This window comes from Stenella coeruleoalba (genome assembly GCF_951394435.1).
Source record: "Stenella coeruleoalba genome assembly, chromosome: 5".
Taxonomy (NCBI): domain Eukaryota; kingdom Metazoa; phylum Chordata; class Mammalia; order Artiodactyla; family Delphinidae; genus Stenella; species Stenella coeruleoalba.
Window position 1 is genome coordinate 15,007,936 of NC_137150.1, and position 21,404 is coordinate 15,029,339.

At 36.6% G+C, this 21,404-nt stretch overlaps 1 protein-coding gene across 4 annotated transcripts in view; it reads left to right on the top strand.

The window, feature by feature from the left end:
* Positions 1 to 1,855: 1,855 nt before the first annotated feature.
* The window catches only part of LOC307187259 (uncharacterized protein), a 322,251-nt gene continuing 302,702 nt past the window's right edge, over positions 1,856 to 21,404 (top strand). For all 4 annotated transcript variants that reach the window (XR_013828562.1, XR_013828563.1, XM_079923071.1 and 1 more), the window contains exon 1: positions 1,856 to 1,998. The gene's annotated coding sequence lies outside the window, so the exon portion shown is untranslated. The remainder of the gene's footprint in view (positions 1,999 to 21,404) is intronic.

Genomic DNA, 21,404 nt, shown 5'->3' on the forward strand with positions numbered 1-21,404 from the left:
AAAAGCTGAACTCATGGACATAGAGGGTTGCTAGGAGCTGGGAATTGGAGGGGACAGGGGAGAGGAAATGAAGAGATGTCAGTCAAAAGGTACAAACTCCCAGCTATAAGATGAAAAAGTTCTGAGGTTCTAATATATAGTACGGTGAATATAATTAACAATACTGTATTATATACTTGAAAATTGTTGAGAGTAGATTTTAAAAGTTAACACCACCGAAAAACAAAAAAGGTGTTGGGATGAAGGGGGTTAACTAACTTTATGGTGGTACTCATTTTGCAATATATACATGTATCAAATCATCACCTTGTACATCTAAACTTACATGTAAGTTAATCATATCTCAAAAAAACTAGAGGAGAAGAAAGGAGACTTGATTGGTTGGGAATGATCATTAAGCAGGCAAATGTGCTGAATAGGTAGTAAATGCGATATTGGGTCCCGCTCACATTTAGTGTACTTTGCCTTACACGCAGGCCATGGTTAGGAATACCAAAGAAAGGGGATGGTAAATACCGCATGCTCTTACGTAATGTGATTTAACATTCAGGAAGATCCTTGATCTTGTATACTTTCAGCTGTACTTAGCAGAAAATTCAGTGTTGGGCAAAGTCAACAGCAATGGTTTATACAGTATTGTATGGGTCAAACTGATAACAGAAGATTTCTAATCTGTTTCATGTAAAATTTTGTGTGCAATTAGCTAAGCACAGAAAAGTGTCTTGTTCAGCCAGCTGCTTCCATATCCTTCTTACCTCCCAAGAAAAACTGCTTGAATATTCAAAGTCTCAAAACTGAATGCATCTTGAAGAGTTTGTGTCCAACATTTGGCAAATTTTATGAGACACTAATTTGGAGAGAAGTCCCTAATTTAGTCCTCAGATCTCAACGCTGCTTGCAATTCTAGTGTTCTGATACGCAAAGCCAAACTGACAAAGTAGAATTTTGGACATTTGGGAAACGTTCCTGACAGGAGACAATCTTCTTACTTGAAAGTGGTACTGAATCTATATTTATTACATGAAATAACATGAAATGTTAATGTCACTTATAATAGGTTGTAAAGATAAATAAACAATGCTTGGTTTGTATTTTAAAATATTTGAAAAGCCTCTCTCACTCAAATAAAATATTTCCCAATATTAAACAAAAAAATCAGATATTCATTAGTGATAAAGCAAGCTACATAAATGAATTCAGTGTTGGTGGTGGAAGGCTTTCTTTAAATCTGATAATGTACTGTGACTATCTCAAACAGAAGTAGAACATACAGCAAAATATTCCTTTTCCTGAGCTGAGGACATTTTTGTAATAAAATATGTTTCATCACTGTCTTTTCACTTCCATTCACCACTCTAACCAACATAATCAGGAAAAATTTTTATATAACTTTAAAATGTCAGGTAAAGAGATAAATGTAAAGTCAGTTATGTCTCTTAGATTATCCTCGTTTTATCAATTGCAAATCAAGCTTCTGAGTTCTAGTAAACATTATCACTTCTCTGCCTTATTTGCTGTGGTTCTACGGCGCAGCTAGGAATCTGGCATGTTTATTGTAGTTAAGCCCTTACTTCAGACGCAGCTCCAGGAAATGTGACTTTTTGTTTCCTTTGTGTCCCGAGATCTTTATTTGGGCCAATTAGGGACTGAAGTCTTAACTATTTCCAGTAATAACCGATGTATTTGCTCTGAGCCTCGGTTCCAAAACCTGAGTCCCCTGCTCTTTTTATCACCCCCTGGGACCGCCCTGCTGCCTCGCCGCCATTCATCTACTCTCGCTTAATGCCGGCTTCCCGCCCAGAGGGTCTGCGCACGCGCGACGTATCTTTCTGCGCAGGTCAGCCCTTCAACCCTGTACTACGCGGTAAACTGCGCAAAGTTTTTGGCACGGTGAGATTTCTGATGTGGGAACCGCTGATTTTCGACAGTGAACTCTATGCTGGAAATGAAGTGATCCATTACTCTCTTTTTACTATTTCCAAGGAGGATTAAGAAAAGGTAGGACCCACAAGCTTTTTAGAACGGGCACCACCTCGCCCTCCCGGGTACCCGATGTAGGTGGGGCAGGATGGGGAAGGTCCCCTCTCTCCGTAGGCGTGTCCTCTTATCCTCGTCTGTTGATCCCTTTCTGTCACGTACCCATAAACTGCCCCTACCCCACACCCCCAGTGTCAAGCAAATATGTAGATAGTACTCACACTGCTCTTGCACTGTTTGATAAAAAAGGGTTCCTTTTCTTATTATGAAATATTTTATGCAGATATGATAGCCAGTGTGGGAGGTATAATAAATCATAGTGAAGTGACCACCTGTCTGTACACACTGCTTTTAATAATAAATATTTCATTATCTGGTAATAAAATGCATACCAAACTTACCTACGCACAATTTTAAAAGATGAATGTAATGAAATAATGGTAATATAAAGAGAAATAGAAAGCAGAATAGAGTAAAATAAAATATATTTCAATCTGTAAATGTTTGGACACATGTACGCTAGAGGTCTCATGGAGCAGTTACATTTCTTACATGCTTACAATGAATGTTTTGGTATAGGATATATAAGATCAAGATCCATTCCATATGGGAACAGAGTCAAGGATGGACACTCGAATTAAATAAATAAATCAAGCCTAAAGTTTGGGTGAGTAATTACGGACCAAACTTACTAGTGTAATGGGTAGGAAAAGCCAAAAAAAACATGCAGGGATAACAGGCCGAGGCAAATTACAGACTGCTCAAGTCGAGAAAATGAGGTCAACCTCATCTCTCAAGTGACGTTCAGAGCTGTATTTGGAACTGCAGTGTTAAAATTATTTGCTTTGTTATAGCCGGGGATGCTGCCATAAGAGCACTATATCCCGAAACCCTTCTCAGTTACAAATGTAGCTGGAAATGCTAGAATATATTGAGTGAGAAGAAGTGCAGAATAAAACACTGAATAGTTTCAAGATGACGTCTTGATTCTGTTTAAGCTTCCCTCTGGATAAGGTCTGTTACATTACTGAGCTTTTAGAGTAATTTCTTGTAAAAAAAGTCTTAGTATTATCACATATTAAAATACTTCCAATTTATATTTATAAGAGTTTAATTCAACAAGACATTCAGAAGTCCAGTACACTGCACTCCTAATCATGAGTTTCTGCAGTGCCCCAAAATGGGGCGTTACTACCCATGTTAAGAACTCTGAAGTCCCTGGTGTTCCTTTCCCCATCACACACCCCCTGCATCTCTGCGACCCTGGATTTTGCATTTGTAATTCCCTTGGTTTTCATTCAGTTTTAATATGCATGCATCATTCCTAAGAATATAATTAGTTTGGGATAGTTATGAAGTTTATATATATGTAGTACACTGCAGATTATTTTCTCACATCTTGCTTTATGTAACACGTCATGTTTGTGAGAATCATCCATGTTGACGCATGCTGCTCTAGTTAATTCATTTTGAATGGCAGTGTTCTGTGGAATGAATGTAACGTGTGCTTATTCTCTGTTCAATGGGTGTTTGGGTTATTTCGGGTTTTTTTTTTTTGATGTTATGAAAATATTGCTATTACCATTCTTTTACATGTCTTCTTATGCCCATACGTGAGAGTATCTCTAGGGTCACATGTAGGAATAAAATGCGTAGGTTTTGGAGTAGGCTCACGTCTAACTTAGAAGGTAATGCCAAGTGATTTTTTCAAAGTGATTGTACTAATTTACAGTCTCAGCAGGTGTTTATATGTGTTCCTATTGCTATACATCTCACCAGCACTTGGTATTACAAGACTTTTATTTTTGATAATATATGGGTATGAAATGGTCTCTTGTAGTTTCAATATTCATTTCACCAAGTACTAATGATATTGTCTTTTAAAATGAATATCAGCTATTTGAGTTTTGCCCTTTTGTGAAAGGCTTGTTTATGTCTTTTGCTTATTTTTCTGTTGGATTTCTTACTGCTATTGAGTTCTTTGTATGTTTTGAATATGCATCCTTTGTTGTTTATGTGTTGTAAATACCTTCTCCCAGTGTTTGGCTTATCTTTTCATTCACCTAATGATGTCTTTTGATGGGCAGTAATTCCAATTTTATCTAGTAAGGTAGATCAAACTTTAAAAAAATGATTATAATGTTTGTGTCTTGTTTAAGAAATCATTCCCTTCTGCAAGGTGATAAATTCTTCCTCCAATTTTTATTATAGTTTCAATCTTTTGGCTTTCCTATTTAAATTATGAACTCTTCAAGAATTGGTTTTTATGCAGTTATAAAATAATCAATTGTCCCTTCAACATTTACTGAATATCATTCTTTCCTCTCTGATGTGCAGTTCATCACTGTCATATTAAGATATTACATATGAGTATATCTCTGTTTCTGCTTTCTATTCAACTGCGTTAGTCTGTAGTAGCTCTGTAGCAGTGACACACATTTTAAATAGAGCTTTTTAATATACCTTGACATTTCTAAGTTTCTTAAATATTCTGCTTGAGAAGTATGTTAGGGAATTTTGGACCTTTGCTCTTCTCTATGCATTTTAGAATCCCTTTATCAAGTTCCATGCTAATATATCTTTGTTTACAGAAGTTCTATTTGGCTCTTTTTCAAATTTGTTCAGTCATATCTGATGGTCTCTTGTTCTTAATTCAAACTGAGAATTATTTATTTTATCTCTTTAAATATATTAAATATATTTCTATTTTTTCAGTTGATATCAATATTTAAAGTCTCTGTAGATATGATTCTTTGTTTCCACGGACTCACCCTGTTCATGTTCCTTTTTTTCCTTACTATATTTTGCATAGATCTGAGATGGGCCACAGCCTGGTCCCAGGACAAAGTTGGGGAAGCAAGATGTACTGATTCTCTACAACTTCTCAGCTCCTGGGCTTGGATTTCAATGTGTGTTTTCTAGGTTTTGTTTTGGATATTCTTTGTTCAAATTTCAATGTGCTGATATAATTTCAAAATTATACACTATTAGATAGTTTGTTTTTCTCTTCTTTACTGTGCAATAGTACAAAGTAGTGATTAAGACTCTATTATCATACCATCTGAATTCAAATCTGGACTTTACCAATTACTAGCTCTGAAAAATAAAATTTACCTATATGAGCCCAAGTTTCTCACATTATGTTAGTATAAATATGGTTCAGTGGTATACTGGGCTATTGGTAGTAGTGAATGAGCAAATAAATGCATGTGAAGAACGAATAGTGCTTAGTACATAGTAATAGCTCAGTAAATACTCATTATCATTAGTACTGTTGTTCCTCCTTTAAGCCCAGCACTGAATCTTTCATATACTTGATATCCATAAGGAATTGGATTGATTGACAGGCGCTGAATATCTGACTGTTGGACTACTTACTGGTAGCTGTAAATCCACTTCAGAAAGTGAAAATGAAGTACCGGTGTGGGGAATGTTCAGTATACACTGTACAGACAAAAGAGGGCTACCTGTAGGCAGCACAGATACATACACTTGAGTGTGGTGGCTGTCTCAGGGAGTCCTGCCCACATGATGGTGCTTTTCTCCTGCATTCCCAGGAGGTCTGAGGTATCAGGGCAGTGTGGAATGAAGCAGGGAGAAAGAATCATTTGGTCCTCAGTCCTCTGGAAAGTACATATGTTGTTGCAGTTATTTCTCCTGGGTATTGCTGTTAAATTCAATCTCAGAAGAATATATGAATCATCTTAGTCCTCTTTTCCTACTTTTACATCCACAGAGATAAATTTACTCAAAGCATTTCCAGTGATTGATCCAGAAAGGAGTCTTTTGGAAATGTGAGCATATAGATAAACAAACCCTAGTCTTAGGTTATATTGTTTAGAAGAATGAGAGATAGTGTGTGTCATTTAAGAAATGTGCAATGAAGAAATGCCCATATTTTTCTTAGCCTAAATTTAAACATTTTAGATCAAGTTAAACTTGAAAATGTGATTTAAAAAAATCTTTTTTGTTCCTAAGAGAATCTTTTTCCTGATACTTCCTTTCTGTTGGTTCTCCAGGAGCTACTTGCCATGTCACTACTCATTTCCTATCGTGTTTTGAAACTATAGGTCCTCGATAAAGCAAAAAGGATTTCATAGCTCCCATTTTCTTTTTTTTTTTCTTTTTTTTTTTTTCTTTGCCGTACGCGGGCTTCTCACTGCTGTGGCCTCTCCCATTGCGGAGCACAGGCTCCGGATGCGCAGGCTCAGCGGCCATGGCTCACGGGCCCAGCCGCCCCGCGGCATGTGGGATCTTCCCGGACCGGGGCACGAACCCATGTCCCCCTCATCGGCAGGCGGACTCTCAACCACTGCGCCACCAGGGAAGCCCCCCATTTTCTTTTTAACATCTTTATTGGAGTATAATTGCTTTACAATGGTGTGTTAGTTTCTGCTTCATAAGAAGGTGAATCAGCTATACATATACATATATCCCTATATCTCCTCCCTCTTGTGTCTCTCTCCCACCCTCCCTATCCCACCCCTCTAGGTGGTCACAAAGCACCGAGCTGATCTTCTTGTGCTATGCGGCTGCTTCCCACTAGCTATCTGTTTTACATTTGGTAGTGTATACATGTCCATGCCACTATCTCACTTTGTCCCAGCTTACCCTTCCCCCTCCCCATGTCCTCAAGTCCATTCTCTACGTCTGCCTCTTTATTCCTGTCCTGCCCCTAGGTTCTTCAGAACCACTTTTTTTTTTTTTTTTTAGATTCCATATATATGTGTTAGCATACGGTATTTGGTTTTCTCTTTCTGACTTACTTCACTCTGTATGACAGATTCTAGGTCCATCCACCTTGCTAAAAATAACTCAATTTCGTTTCCTTTCATGGCTGAGTAATATTCCATTGTATATATTTGCCATATCTTCTTTATCCATCCATCTGTCAGTGGACACTTCGGTTGCTTCCATGTCCTGGCTATTGTAAATAGAGCTGCAATGAACATTGTGGTACATGACTCTTTCTGAATCATGGTTTTCTCAGGACATATGGTATATGCCCAGGAGTGGGATTGCTGGGTCATATGGTAGTTCTGTTTTTAGTTTTTTATGGAACCTCCATACTGTTATCCATAGTGGCTGTATCAATTTACATTCCCACCAGCAGTGCAAGAGTGTTCCCTTTTTTTCCACACCCTCTCCAGCATTTATTGTTTGTAGAGTTTTTGATGATGGCCATTCTGACTGGTGTGAGGTGATACCTCATTGTCATTTTGATTTGCATTTCTCTAATGATTAGTTATGTTGAGCATCCTTTCATGCGTTTGTGGGCAATCTGTATATCTTCTTGGGAGAAATGTCTATTTAGGTCTTCTGTGCATTTTTGGATTGGGTTGTTTGTTTTTTTGATATTGAGCTGCATGAGCTGCTTGTAAATTTTAGAGATCAATCCTATGTCAATTGCTTCATTTGCAAATATTTTCTCCCATTCTGAGTGTTGTCTTTTCGTCTTGTTTATGGTTTCCTTTGTTGTGCAAAAGCTTTTAAGTTTCATTAGGTCCCATTTGTTTATTTTTGTTTTTATTTCCATTTCTCTAGGAGGTGGGTCAAAAAGGACCTTGCTGTGATTTATGTCATAGAGTGCTCTGCCTATGCTTTCCTCTAAGAGTTTGATAGTGTCTGGCTTTACATTTAGGCCTTTAATCCATTTTGAGTTTATTTTTGTGTATGGTGTTAGGGAGTGTTCTAATTTCATTCTTTTACATGTAGCTGTCCAGTTTTCCCAGCACCACTTATTGAAGAGGCTGTCTTTAATGCATTGTATACTCTTGTGTCCTTTATCAAAAATAAGGTGACCATATGTGTGTGGGTTTATCTCTGGGCTTTCTATCCTGTTCCATTGATCTATATTTCTGTTTTTGTGCCAGTACCATACTGTCTTGATTACTGTAGCTTTGTAGTATAGTCTGAAGTCAGGGAGCCTGATTCCTCCAGCTCCGTTTTTCTTTCTCAAGATTGGTTTGGCTATTCGTGGTCTTTTGTGTTTCCATACCAATTGTGAAATTTTTTGTTCTACTTCTGTGAAAAATGCCATTGGTAGTTTGATAGGGATTGCATTGAATGTGTAGATTGCTTTGGGTAGTAGAGTCATTTTCACAGTGTTGATTCTTCCAATCCAAGAACATGGTATATTTCTCCATCTGTATCATCTTTAGTTTCTTTCATCAGTGTCTTATAGTTTTCTGCATATAGGTCTTTTTCTCCTTAGGTATGTTTATTTCTAGGTATTTTATTCTTTTTGTTGCAGTAGTAAATGGGAGTGTTTCCTTAATTTCTCTTTCAGATTTTTCATCATTAGTGTATAGGAATGCAGGAGATTTCTGTGCATTAATTTTGTATCCTGCTACTTTTCCAAATTCATTGATTAGCTCTAGTAGTTTTCTGGTAGCATCTTTAGGATTCTCTATGTGTAGTATCATGTCATCTGCAAACAGTGACAGCTTTACTTCTTCTTTTCCGATTTGGATTCCTTTTTTTCTTTTTCTTCTCTGATTGATGTGGCTAAAACTTCCAAAGTATGTTATATAATAATGGTGAGAGTGGACAGCCTTGTCTTGTTCCTGATCTTAGAGGAAATACTTGCAGTTTTTCAGCATTGAGTATGATGTTTGTTGTGGGTTTGTCCTATATGGCCTTTATTATGTTGAGGTAGGTTCCCTCTATGCCTACTTTCTGGAAGGTTTTTATCATAAATGGATGTTGAATTTTGTCAAAAGCTTTTTCTGCATCTATTGAGATGATCATATGGTTTTTCTCCTTCAGTTTGTTAATATGGTTTATCACATTGATTGATTTGCGTATATTGAAGAATCCTTGCATTCCTGGGATAAACCCCACTGGATCATGGTGTATGATCCTTTTAATGTGCTGTTGGATTCTGTTTGCTAGTATTTTGTTGAGAATTTTTGCATCTATGTATATCAGTGATATTGGCCTATAGTTTTCTTTCTTTGTGACATCTTTGTCTGGTTTTGGCATCAGGGTGATGGTGGCCTCGTAGAATGATTTTGGGAGTGTTCCTCCCTCTGCTGTATTTTGGAAGAGTTTGAGAAGGATAGGTGTTAGCTCTTCTGTAAATGTTTGGTAGAATTTGCCTATGAAGCCATCTGGTCCTGGGCTTTTGTTTGTTGCAAGAATATTAATCTCAATTCTTATGTTGCAAGAATATTAATTCTCAATTTCAGTGTTAGCTCCCATTTTCTTTCAGCACTCAGATCAACTGGAAATTTTCTTCAGGTTTATCGTATACTACTACTGTTAAAGTATTCATTAACACATTGAATCAGGCCTCTTGGTAGAAAATTATTACAAATCTACTTATTAGACATTTAAGACATTAAATAATTTTTATTTAGTTTTATTCCTGTTAATGACTCAGCTTATTATACCTGAACAATTTTTAAATCCCTTTTAAAAAAAGTCTTTGCAGTTTCTTAAAAATCTACTTAAATTTCCAATGTTTAAGCATACTGTTCTGGTTCATCTTTAACTTATACATGTCACACACATTGCAAAGACATTTGCAAGATAAGATTTTTCTAGAGATATTTTGTTTGTGAAAACAGCATTAGAGAAGGCTAATTTTGCAGTAGTAAATTGCCAAATATTGTGTCTCACTTTCTCCCCCATTAATTTGACTGGTTTGATTGTGCTGATGTATTCCTGTCCCCTCAAGTAGTGGGAAAAGTCTTTTTAGTTCTCCCAGGACAAAGACTGGATTTGAGATTTATACCTGAGTCTGGGCTTAAATTCCAAGAGGGCTGGAACCTAGCGATGAAGGGGTGACGTCCTGAAACTCACTTCTCAGTTAAAAACTTCTTAGATTTGAAGGAAGAAAGAAATGACTTTTAAAGGAATTTTATATGTGTGTGTGTGTGTGTATATATATATATATATATATATATATATATATATATATATGTTTTTTCTTCTTTTTTTGGCTGCATTCGGTCTTCATTGCTGTGCATGGGCTTTCTCTAGTTGCAGCGAGCCGGGGCTACTCTTCGTTGCAGTGTGCAGGCTTCTCATTGCAGTGGCGTCTCTTGTTGCAGAGCTTGGGCTCTAGGCACACAGGCTTCAGTAGTTGCATCATGTGGGCTCAGTAGTTGTGGCCTGTGGGCCCTAGAGCATGTGGACTTCAGCAGTTGTGGCACATGGGCTCAGTAGTTGCAGTGTGCAGGCTCTAGAGCGCAGGCTCAGTAGTCGTGGCTCATGGGCTTAGTTTCTCCTTGGCATGTGGGATCTTACCAGGGAAGTCCCAGCAATGATATATTTTGATTGAATTCTTAAAACTGCATTGATTTTCACTCACAAGAGAGCTTACCATTCATTTAAATTTATCATTTTTGTTAAATGTTGACTAAATATGTTGTTCTTATTAAAATAAATATTTGCATTATGAGTTAGTCTTGAAAGTGAGAAAAGACTGAGAAAATAGACTGGCAATAGGACACAGAAATGTATTAGAGTGATTCTATAATTGATCACAGTGTATTCTAGTGACCTCTCTGTGGTGTTGCCTACAGTTTTCTTGCCATACTTAGGTTGGAATTTTTCTAAGATCATGTTTATCCATTGTCAGCTCATGACTCTCACTCATCCCTTCTGCAGTCTACCTCAGGACTCACCTATACAAAGAGGATGCCATTGTAATTATTTTTCCCAGGTACCCCAGTGTGGTAAAGTAATATATTTAAACATTGACTGCAATCTGCAGTAAAAAATACATTTTATTTCACAACGGCATATACACATATATGTGTACTCACCTACTGCAACTGAAACAGAATGTCAAGAAACAGTGGACACTTTTACTACTTAAAAATTTCAAGATATTTGTATTTAATTAAAAATGTATGTTGGGACACAATAACTTAATTTAATGATCCATAGTTTGAAAAATACTATTCTAAAAGATGTCTACATAAGAAAAATATACATGTAAGTCCTATTTTTCACCTTTCTTAATTAATGAAAACTTATATTGTTGCCAATCAGAGCATAGGATAGTCAGTTTTTCCACACTAAGGTGATAAATCTCATCCCCAAACAAAGAGAGCTCTCATTTTCATTTCTGTTATGCTCTGTGGAATAAGAAAGTCATCCTGTTGACCCAATACTTTCTCTCCAGACTCCAGGTTTGAACTATTTTCCTATAGGTTGTGGGTGAAGTATCTCTTGGGTCTTTTTATAGTTGGAAAAAGTATATTCACTCGACACTTATAGTTTACTTATTGCTTTATAGGCCTTGTGTGAAAATTTTCTGCATTCAGCTACAGGGCACGCAAGGAGAAATAGAAGTCTGCAGAGGAAAAGTCATAAAGAAAAGGATAAGCTCCTTACATTTATATTGTGTGTATCAGTTTTTTTTTGTTGTAATGAAGAAGAAAATACAAGTCCGTCTCCTGTGTGTTTTTGAAAGCTAAATCGCTGATGATTTGACAATGCTGCAGGAGCTGTTACCAGCCAGTCAGACTCAGTTATTGGCTGTTTCATTCAGGTTTTGCTATTCCATGAGATGAAATTGACCCCAGGGATAGGAAGTGCTTTTCACAGTTAGGTCACTGGGTTGGCGAAAAGAGCATGAAACCATTGTATAACTTCCCATCTCATGGCTCTTCCAAGTATGCTTAGAATTTAAGGCAGGGGTTCTCTCTCACTCTTCTCCTTTTTGGTTTTTAACTTTTTCAGCACAAAAGAAAAAAATAGTAGGTTTAAATGCCTAAGATATAAAAAGCTTAAAACCAAAGTTATATTAGGTAAGTTCGTACAGCATCATGGCTCTGTACCATTTTGAATAAAAATCAAAGCAAAAGATTTAGAAATTTACCCTTGACCAAAAGTGAGAAGGGAAAGAAGTGATGCCACCTGGAGTCTTTAACTATTCAAGTCCCCAATAACAACCAGCATCAGCTCTTCCATTGTTATACCTAGGATCAATTTCTCTGAAGATATTCAACTTCGAGAGTGGAAATAAAGATAATAAGAATAATATTTAAACTTTATTGAAATAACTTGCAAATTATGAACAGCATTTGGTTAGGAACCAGAACACCCAGGAATTTTGCAGGATATCATACAAATGGATTTTCTTTTTTTTGGACTTTCTTGCAGAAATACCACTTAAGGTAGACATAATTTGTATTGACCTTCTCATTCTGTTCATCTTGGGACTGTGCAATAACTATCATGTAATGTTTGAAATACAGACAGTTTTCCTTTCACTGTAATGGAAGTTTTCAGAGTTTCAGAATTGACTCTAAATTTATACATTTTCAAGAAAATAGGAGCATTCAGTGTTTCAATTTGATAAAGCTTGTCATAAAATGGAATGTCCTTTCTAATAAATGAGAAGACAGTGCAAACATGAAAAAAAAGCACAGTAATCCTTTCCGAGCCATTGCAGATTTATCTTACTGATTTAAATAAGTAGCATAAATCCCAGTCAGTTTACCTGGAGCTTTCATCACAGACTCTTCATGCTGAATCTTCTGGCACTCTGTACTGTGATGGGACTCAACCTTGACATCAGAGATCTGCTTCAACCTTAAGCCCAGATAATTCCACATTACTGACACTATTTAATTAGTACTCCTCTCCTATCTTCTATTCTCTCCCATACATACTAGTAACCTCTTGAGACTCTTGCTTAATCCACCTTCTCACTACTTACTCCCTTCTCTACCAAACCTTTTAGCTCTAGCTTCTAGAAGCAACCCCTATGGCACACTAAAAGTACCCTAGTTACTAAACCTTTTCACACAATACGATTTTAATTTTCGTTGCCCTAGGTAAACCCTGTCCTTCCTTGTGAATACAAATGCACCTGGAGCATTTCAGATAGAAGTACTCATTCTCTCAATACATCATTTGTGGTGGGTTGACTGATGCCTCCACCCTACCCGCTGAAGATGTCCACATCCTAATGCCCAGCACTTGGGGCTTAAGTTACTCTACATGGTAAAAGAGACTTTGAAGATGTATTAAGTTATGGATCTTGAGCTGGAGATATAATCTTAGATTATCTGGGTGGGTCTAATAATAACTACAGGGCTCCTTATAAGAGGGGGCAGGAAGATAAGTGTCAGATAGAAAGAAGTTATAAGAAATGAAGCAGAGAGGAGAGAGGAGAGAAGATGCTATGCTTTTGGCTTTGAATGTAGAGGAAAGGGCCATGAGTCAAGAAATGCTGGTGGTCTCTACAAACTGGAAAGAGCAAGGGAACAGGTTCTTCCTAGATCTTTGAGAAAAATTACAGGCCTGCCAACATCTTGATTTGAGCCCAGTGAAACTGATTTCAAATGTCTGACTTCAAGAACTGCAAGACAGTAAGTTTGTGTTGTGTTATGTCACTAAATTTCTGTGTTTTGTTATAGCATCGGTAGGAAACTAAAACACCATCATTCATCAACTTTTGTGGCAAAAAGCTCCCTCCTATGAGGTTTATGACTTCTGTTTATAAATCTTTAAACTCCCAGTTTCTTGTCACAATTATAGAAGACGCTGACACCTTGCTGTCCTGCATCTCTCGCTCTCCCATCCTCCCAGAAGTCCACCATCTTTGTTCTGCTCTGGATTTTGTCTCCAGGAACTACTATTTACTTCTCTTACCTAACTTCAGTATTCATTCCGGAACCCACGCTTGATCGCCTAACCTCCCTTAATTCCTTTGGGTCCTCATCTTTCTGCTACATCTATCTTGTAAATCCTCAGCCTAGAATTAATCTCACTGTCTGCGTTTTATAGCTGAGCTGTTGAGGATTGCTAGAATAAAATTCCTCAAATATATAGACTCCCTGATACAAATTCATGGTCTCCATGGTTAACCAGGTCCTTAAAAACTGGTCATGACTCACTTTATGTGGCCTCAAACAGCTCTGTCTCTCATTATCATTAATGACTGTGCTAAATCGTCATAACTCTTTTAAAACCTCTACGAAAACTGTCTTTTTAACTTGTGACAGGTGACCTTAACTTTTACCTTATAGATAAAAGTGAGGTCTCCACTTAGTGCTACCTATAAGGTATGTAGGGCCCAGGAAAAATAATATTTTGTAAGATCCATATTGTTAGAAATTCATTGGATTTTTTTAAAAAAAATTACAACGTTAATGGAGCCATGTGAGATTTAGTGATTATCAATGAAGATTTAGAATAGTGAGTAGAGTCATCTGTGTATTTGCTTATTGTCCAATCAGTGCATGAGAAAATTCTTCATAAATTCTTCATCTATGTGTTTTTCTTGAGATGGTTTCAATTACCACCTGTAAATAGGTGATTCTCCAATCCATATCTTCAGTCCCAATCTCCCTACTCATCTTTTCCAGGCCTCCAAATACCAGCAGACCTGCTGTTTCTATTTGCAAATCTTATAGCCATTTCAAATTTAACATGTTCTAAAATGATTGCATTCTATTTCTCCTTTATCATCTATTCCTGCTATATTCCTTGTCTCATTTAATTGATCAAATCACTGAAGCCAGAAATCTTAGTGTTATGGATATTTTTTGCTTCCATTTATCCCACATATTTATATATCCACATACATTTTAATATATATATTTTAGTATATGTATTAATATATACATTATTTTAATATATATAAAACCAATTTAACTTTTGTAGCATTTCTTCAGTTTCTTCAACCTCTTTTTTTATGTCTACAACCATTGCTCTGGTTTAGGTTCTCATTTCCTCTTACCTTGAATTTATAATACCTTTTCACTGAAGTCTAACATACAGACAGAAAAGTACACATATCATTAGTATATGGCATAGTTAATTTTACAAAGTGAACACACTCATGTAGCCAGTGCTTATGAATATGCAGCTGTACAATGGGTACAGGAGAGACTCTGTCTGGATCCCAAAGGATTCTCTGGGATGCTGCTTAGTAGTTCTAACTCCATCGTAAAATTACAGCAACCAAAGAAGGGCAGAATCACTGAGAATTCAGACACTTCAGATCTTTCAGGAATAAAGATTTGTGTTAACTTACCAATGTGTAAACACTGGCCATCTGAGGCCTTGGTTGTATGTGTGTGTGTGTATGTGTGTCTTAGCTAATTTTTTTCCTCTTAATCACCCCTTACTATTTTATATAACATTGTTGATGGTAGTTAGCTTTAAAATTTAGTTGTTAAGTAACAGAATATTCAGAGAAAACTGTAACTAAATTTGAGGTGCAATTAACAACACCCAGAAACAGATACTGCAACTACTTTAGGGCCATGGATACAATGACTATTGAGATGTCATGCGTCTTCACTTCTGGGAGAGGGTGGGTGGGAGTGTCTTTCCAAGCAGGATAGTTGTGGAAATTGTTTTGTTACTGATAGATGTTTAAATGTATGTTAAAAGGTGTGTAAAAGGGATTCTGAGTAGTCAAAAGGGTAGACCATGCTGGTTCTTGTGCTGTTGCATCTCACTGTCAAACCCATCTTTCTGTACTCAGTCTTGTGATGCTACAAGGGGGACCCTGCAAACCACATTTCCTCTTTGTCAGTGGCTCCTCCGGAGACTGCAAGTAGGGAGCATGAGAGGGAGACTGAAAGGTTGGAGGAGGGAGAAGGGACCTGCTTCTTCTGTTTGCTTTATTTTTCAGTCAGCATCACTCCAACAATGGCCGCTTAGTCTGGGAATGACAGTTCCATTGTAGTTTTGCCTATACTTCCTAAAAACAGACTCACTGTGCTCTCCTCTTACCCGATATGTACATATTTCCTTAGCCAGCTGGCACTATTTCCTCTGCATGAGCTTCACAAGGTTTCTTCTTTCAAACCTGTAAGTTTTATGTTGCAATGATTTTAACCTCTTCCCTTTCTCCTCTCGGTTTTTGAGGTTAAAAACTTCTTTCAGCAGTTATTGCATTTCATCGTTCTTTCCTTCCATCCTTCTTTCCTTCCGTTTTACCTTTTTTTTTTTTTGCTGTACGCGGGCCTCTCACTGTTGTGGCCTTTCCCGCTGCGGAGCACAGGCTCCGGACGCGCAGGCTCGGCGGCCATGGCTCATGGGCGCAGCCGCTCCGCGGCATGTGGGATCTTCCCGGACCGGGGCACGAACCCGTGTCCCCTGCATCGGCAGGCGGACTCCCAACCACTGCGCCACCAGGGAAGCCCTACCTTTTTTTTTTTTTTACCTTTTTTTTACCTTTTTTCCTTCCATCCTTCTTTCCTTCCGTTTTACCTTTTTTTTTTTTACTATTTTTCAAATTTCTATTAAAATTTTTTTAATCCATTTTATTTAGGTGTTATTTGCATTTAATAAAATTCATGCACTTTTACTGTGCTGGTCAGTTATAGTTCACTAGTGAATTTACCCATGTAACTACCATTGCAACCAAGATATAGAATATTTCCAACACCCCCCACAGCTCCTCTCTTCCCTGGCAGTAAATTGTCATCCACTGTGAGCTTTAGGAAGCCTTTGATCTTTTTCCACTATATATTTACTTTGTCTGCTCTGAAACTTCATGTGAATGGAGTCATACAGTATATGTTTGTGTCCGGATTCTTTTGCTCCTAATAAAACTTTGGCAATTTATACATATTTTGTACTTACTAATAGTCGATCCCTTTTTATTGTCAAGTAGTATTCCATTGAGTGAATATACCAACATTTGTTTATTCATTTACTTGTTGATAGTAATAATTTGAATTATTTCCAGTTTGGTGTGACTATGATTAAAATTGCTTTAAGCATTCATATTCAAATCTTTTTATATGCATATATTTTCATTTGTCTCAGGTAATTCCTAGGAATGGATTGCTATATCACATGGTAAATATATGTTTAATTTTATAAGAAACCGCTCAACTATTTTCCAAAGTAAAAAACAAAATGGATTTACGCTCCCAGAATTCTGGTTGTTACACATCTTCATCAACCACTGATCTTGTCAGTTTTTAAAAATTAATCATTCAATGAGTGTGTAGTGGCTTATCATTGTGGTTTCACTTTTTTATTTCCCTAATGACCAACGATGCTGAGCCTGTTTTTGGTCACTGTTAGCCATTTCTGCGTCTTATTTTGTGAAATACTCCTTAAAACCATTTGGCCATTTACAAAATTGAGTTGTTTGTCTTCTTCTTATTGAGTTGTGAAAATTCTTTCTAGATATTAGTACTCTGTCAGATATACACATTATGAATATTTTATTCCCTGTCTGAGGATTGCCTTTTTAATATCTAAATGACATCTTTCCAGGAGCAGATGTTTCTAATTTGAATGAAATAGTTTATCAAAAATTTTTTTTTGTTTTATGGTTAGTGCTTTCTATATTCTAGAAATCGTTGTCTAATTAATGTAATGAAGATTTTTTATCTTGTGTTTTTTTTCCAGAAGATTTTAGTTTTAGATTTATGATTCATTTTGAGTTTGTTTCTTTTTTTTCTTCTTTGTGGTGTTGTGACGGTTGAGTTTATTTTGCTAATGAATATTCAATTGTCCCTATACCATTTGTTAAAAAAGCTGTACTTTCCCACTGATTTTCCTTGCTATCTTTGTTGAAAATTAATTGATTGTGTATGTGTGGCTCTGTTTCTGAACTGTTTATTACTTTCCATTGATCTATGTGTCTGTCCTTACACCAATACTGTGCTGTCTTGGTCACTACAGCTTTATAGTAAACCTTTGAATCAAGTAAGTGTCAGTCCTCCAACTTGGTTCTTTTTTTTCAAAATTGTTTTGGCTATTCTAGATTTTTTGCATTTCCATATAAATTTTAGATCTAATATGTCAATTTCTACAAGAAAAAAAACCTGTTGGGGCTTTGTTTGTGATTGCATTAAATCTATAGACTAATTTGGGCAAAATTGACATTCCTAACAATATTGACTCTTCCAATCCTTGGAGGTAATATATTTGGCCATTTCTTTAGTTCCGATTGAATATTTCTTAGAAACGTTTAGTAGTTTACCTTGTACAGGTTCTGCACACATTTTATTAAAAATTGCTAGGTATTTCATGTTTCTGATGCTTGTGTCATACAACTTATCCAACCCACTTTTAAATTTAGTAGCATTTTTTCCCCCAATTCCCCAGGGTTTTCTACATACATGAACATGTTGGCTGCAATTAAAGATTATTATATACTTTACATGTTCCAATTTGTATGCATTCATTGTTTTTCTTGCCTTATTACACTGGATAGAACCTCAGGTACAATATTAAATAAAGTGATTAAAACAGACATCCTTGGCTATTTCCCAGTCTTAGAGAAAAGGTGTTTATATTTTAACCATTAAGTATGATGTCACCTCTAGGTTTTTCATAGGTGCTGTATTAGTTTTCTAGAGCTGCCAGAATAAATTACCACAAATTTTGTGCTTAAAACAACAGCAGTTATTCTCTCAAAAGTCTGAAATCAGGATGTCATCAGGGTCATGTTCTCTTCCTAGTTCAGTATGACCTTATCTTAATTAATTACATTTATTGATACAAATACTCTATTTTCAAATAAGGGTCACATTCACAGGTGGTACGGATAAGGAGTTCAGCATATCTTTTGGGGGAGGGGTTCACAATCCAGTGCACAATAAGTTTATTAGCTGAGGAAGTTCTCTTCCATTCCTAGTTTTCTGAGGGTTTGTATTATGAATGGGTATGGCCTTTTGTCAAATGCTTTATCTGAATCTATTGAGATGATCATATCAATTTTCCTTTATTTTTAACACAGTGAAATACATTGATAAATATTTTATAACATATTATGGACATTTTCAAATATTCAGCAAAGTTGAAATATAATTTTACAGTGAATATTGGTATACCCACTACTATAGTCTATCATTAGTATTTCAGTATATTTGCTTTATCATATATATATCTTACTACCTGTACTTCTACTTTTCATTAACCCATCATATTTGGTGCGTTGAAAGTAAATTGCAGACACCAATATACTTTTTCCTAAATAGTCTGGCATGAATATCGTTACAAGTTCAATAATTGTTTAATCTTTTTACTTTTGAGAGAGAGTTTACATACTTTAAAAATCAGTTCCTAGCAGGTTGTAGGTCTAAAGATGAGAGGCAAATAAAATAATATTTCTGTTAGAAATAAGGAGAATATCTTCATATAAGTCAGACAGAAAAAGACAAATACTGAATGTTTCACTTATATGTGGAATCTAAAAAATGAAGCAAAGAAATATGACAAAACAGAAACAGATTCACAGATATGGAGCACAAACTAGTGGTTACCAGAGGGGAGTGGGTTGGGAGAAGGACTGAATAGGTAAAGGGGATTAAGAGGCACAAACTACTAGGTATAAAATAAATGAGTTACAGGGATGTAATGTACAGCACAGGGAATATAGCCAATAGTTTATGATAACTTTGTATGGAGTGTAATCTATAAAAATATCGAATTACTATGTTGCACATCTGAAACTAATACAATATTGTAAGTCAGCTATACTTCAATTAAAAAAAAGAATATCTTCATGACATTGGGGTAAAGAATCATGTCTTTAGCAGTATACAAAATACCCTAATTATGATGGAAAAATATTGTAGTTAATTAGTAAACATTTCTTTCTATACTTTAAAAAATGCTGTTTAAAGAATAAAGAGATAAGCAAGAGAGTGGAAGGAGATATGTGCAATATATATTCTCAAGAAAGAGTATATTTCACCATAATATAAGAATTCTTAACTGTCAATAAATAAAAGACAATGCAGTATAAAACAAACAAACAAACATAAGTCTGAAACAGACCCTCCAGAAATAGGATATCCAATGACAAATGAAGATATTAAAATATATCCAATGTCATTAATCCTTAAAAGTACAAGCGAGAAACTTCTGAAACCCACCAAAATAACAAAAATTTAAAATGACTGCATTAAATGTTGGTAAAGATGTAGAATGAGAATTCTAATACACTGCTAATCAAAATATAATTACTTTTTTACCTTGTAAAACTGCCATTACGTCCTTTATGCTCCAGCCGCACTGGGAAACCTCTCTGCCTTGAACCCATGCAGAATTTTTCCTACTTCTCTGCCTTTGCTCATTTTCCCCCCTTTTCTTCAAATCCTCCCCAAACTGCATGCAACCATTTTTCAAGTCCCACCCCAAATGCCACTTCTTATTCAGAACTTTCTTGATCCTTCCATTTCAACATGATCTCTTCTTTCTCTGAAATCCCATGCTATTTTCCACTTCTTTTTTGATCATTATATTTCTTTTTTTTTTTTTTTTTTTTTTTTTTTTTTTTTTTTTGCGGTACGTGGGCCTCTCACTGTTGTGGCCTCTCCAGTTGTGGAGCACAGGCTCCGGGCGCGCAGGCTCAGCGGCCATGGCTCATGGGCCCAGCCGCTCCGCGGCATGTGGGATCCTTCCGGACCGGGGCACGAACCCGTGTTCCCTGCCTCAGCAGGCAGACTCTCAACCACTGTGCCACCAGGGAAGCCCCATGTATTTCTTTCTTTTTTTTTTTTTTTTTTGTGGTACGCGGGTCTCTCATTGCCGTGGCCTCTCCCGTTGCGGAACACAGGCTCCGGACGCCCAGGCTCAGCGGCCATGGCTCACGGGCCCAGCCGCTCCGCGGCACATGGGATCCTCCCAGACTGGGGCGCGAACCCGTGTCTCCTGCATCGGCAGGCAGATTCTCAACCACTTGCGCCACCTGGGAAGCACCTATATTTCATTTTTAATGGTAGTAATTTTAGTACTTGCTTTGTCCTATCTCCCATCCAAACCCCAATTAAGGGAGAAAGTATGGAAGATTAATGTATGAAATAAAAAATGTGTGGACTTGGGATTTAGACTAAATTTAATGGAAATTTATTATGGAATATTTCAAACATAGACTAAAGTATAGAGAATAGTATAGTAAATTCTTATGTACCCATCACCGAGCTTCAACAATGATCATAATTCTGGCTTAATTCAGTTTTGAATCCCTTATTAACTGAGTGATAACGGTCAATTGAGATGGAAATTAAGCTACTGCCTGTAGGAAAGATATAAAATGCATAGAAACACGTGTAAATTTGGACCTGGGCATGGTTACATGTTCAGTAACATCTCCTTATTTGCATACATGAACTTTCCATTTGACATGTTTTAACTTTAGTATTATTGTGTTAACAGTTTGATTTTAAAGTTTCCTATCTTCCTTATGTATGTGTGTCCCAATAGTCTAACCAAGTTTCATAACGGGATGAACAAATGACTTTGGTCTTTATTTCAAAATAGTGTAATTTTCGTCCTCTCTTTCCTTTCCTCTTCTTCTCATCACACCTTCACTCCTTCCTTCCTTCTGACATGTTTTCTGGGGGTAAATTTTCAGAGCGCTCAACTCTGAAGAATAGAACTCCTAGGGACTTCTGGAATGTTAAAGGTAATTAGACTTCAGAACAATATAGTGATTTCCCCACTTCCATCCCTTCAAATTATTTGTGTGTGTGTGTGTG